Genomic DNA, 2,827 nt, shown 5'->3' with positions numbered 1-2,827 from the left:
ACTAATTTTCATCATGCAACAAGTAGATACAGTTTTCATAGACAGAGTTCAGAGAAGACGTTATGATTATTTAGCTCAGAAGGATATGGATTTATCCATATATTATGATGGACCTACCATGGATAGGCTATGTATCCACGATAGTATCTTGTTTATGTTTAACCAGCTAGGTTGGGAGAATGCTGCTATTAAGAGAAGGTTTGTCACATACCGTGAGCTTACCCTAGAATTCCTTAGCTCCCTAGTCTACATACCCGAGCATGGTTATGGGCTCAACAAAGGGTTGATTTCCTTTAGGCTGTTTGGTATTGATTTCACCTATAATCATAGAGACCTTGCCGACCTTCTAGGATTTCCTAGTGGCCCATTTGTATTCACTACCCGCCAGGAGGAATTAATCAATGACATTGACTTGGATTACTTGTGGGGTAGTTTAACTGGAGATCACCACCCTGACCCACACCAGATGTACTCTCAAACGATACACAACCCTGCTATCCGCTACTTCCACAAAATACTAGCCCACACCCTATTTGGGAAAGAATAGAACAACACCTTAATGTCAAGGGATGAACTTTTCATCTTACTCTGTGTCGACCAAGGTCGAAATGTCAATGCTGTAACATTCATGATGGAAAAATTTGTTAACCTTGCACAGAACAATCGTGCCCCAATCCTAATAGGCGGCCTAGTGACCATGATAGCTGATGCTATTTGACTTAGACACCCACTTAACAAGCGTACACCTTTTGGACCCATCCGACCCATGGATATTGACTTTTGCTTCGACCGAAGAATTTTAGGAAACCTTGGACCGGACACTTTTGACTACCTAATTAATACTGAAGTTGTCCAGCTATTTACCTTACCAAACCATGAGAGAAAGAGTGTTCATAACTGTAATAATTGGCTATATGTTTTAGATGAACATCACATTGCTCCACCATCACCTCCTGAGACACCACCTATTTATGAGTATTTTGCTGACCCTATCTCTGTTGATGAATCTGACCCTGAAACCCATCTAAACTACTATAATCTGAATGAACCAGAAATTATGTCTTATGCTAAAAATCTGACCATAATTCTTACCCGTCTGGATGATTTCCGCACTGAAAGTACTAATGTGAAAGATGAACTAAAAAGAATGCGCCTTGATGTCTTAGACTTAATGGATGTCGTTGTCGAACAGTTTGATCACTTGAACCAGGTTGTAGCTTCTTTGGGACAACACCGTGGCTAATTACATTGATCGCTGAATTTTCCTACTCACATTAAAGCAATGAGGACACTGCTATGTTTTAGTGTGGGGAGGGAGCACTTTACTGCTATTATTTTTTTTAATACTTACTGTTACTTTTAACTTTAGTCTTTACATTTAATCTAAATAACAATTGTTATTTCTTGCTTCTGTGATCAATTTAATTTGCCTCTGTCAGTACAATTTTGTTACTTTTACTACTGTTACTGTCTTGTTATTTTTCCATACTGCTGCTATTTTATTTATACTGCTGCTATTGTTTTATTACTCTATTTCTATACTGTTACTGTCTTTACTTTCTTCTAATTATTATAATGTCTATTTTTACTATAATACTGACAGTATCATATACTCATAAACATGCAAACAGTTAGAAATTAATCATAAAGCATGCAGTCAATTTTTAAATTTTCCGTAGGCAAAAATATGACCGTTGCATGTGACGCTCGTCACATGAACGTCACGACCGTCACGCGTCTTACAATCGTAACAGGTACGTGACGCTCGTCACGCCTCTAGAATGTGTGTTCTGTTTTAATTAAAACAGAGGCACACTACCCTCTTCTTCTTCCTCATCTACTCTTTCTGTTTCCCTAACCGTTCACCCACACTATAACCGTCCCACTCACACCCATTTATTTCTCCATTAACCCCCAATTATTCACCCCATAACCCCTCCCATCACTTCCTATTTAAACAGAAACAAGTGAGTTTCCTATAACTCACGAAACCGACTTCTTCTACGACAAACCTCAATTTGCATACTCCCTGGCCCATCAAGAGAGACCTGCTCCCGACCTTTCAACTATCATATTCAGAGAGGGAAAGGCAGGTGAACGGCAAAGAGACAACTACCTCGGGTTCTATCAACGCTCAGTTCAACCCACGAGGTATGTTGATAATGATTGTCTGAAGGAGTTAGGGCTTTCAGATGGCGTGGAATGGATGTCGAACACCTTTGGTTTAACGCAGCTCTGCACCAACCCACAACTATAATATGAAGCTTTGACCCGGGAATTCTTGAGTTCATTCTCCTACATAACACCTCTTGGTGCAATTCAGTTTCTCACCGGACTCGCCACATTCAGAATGTTCGGCACCGAGTACTCTTTGAACCAAACACAAATAGCCCAAATACTTGGTTTCCGACATGGAGATGGAGTTCACTGTCGCATCCCTGAAGGATGGCCTGAAATAGAGTTTGGAGTATGGCACAATCTTACCAATATTAACGTCACAAGCTGGGATGCACTCAACGTAACATACATTCACAACCCGGCTATCAGTTATTTCCACCGAGTCTTAGGACACACGATCTTCGGAAGAGTCAACAACCATAAAGTAAACTCTAAGGAGCTTTTCTTCCTTCACTGTATGTTCACTCCGGTGGCGTTCAATGCTACCCCGTTCGTATTGGCCAACATCCAGGCTAACTGCATGAGAGGCAACACAATATTCTGTTTTGGAGGAATCATCACTTCCATAGCATTGTGCCTTAATCTGGGAGATAGGCTTGCTAACTTGCCTTCCTTGTCGGCCGAGTTCCTTAATATCGACTATTGCCCA

The sequence above is a fragment of the Lathyrus oleraceus genome, chromosome 2 (assembly GCF_024323335.1).
Source record: "Lathyrus oleraceus cultivar Zhongwan6 chromosome 2, CAAS_Psat_ZW6_1.0, whole genome shotgun sequence".
NCBI lineage: Eukaryota > Viridiplantae > Streptophyta > Magnoliopsida > Fabales > Fabaceae > Lathyrus > Lathyrus oleraceus.
Note: the sequence above shows the minus strand (reverse complement) of the source record.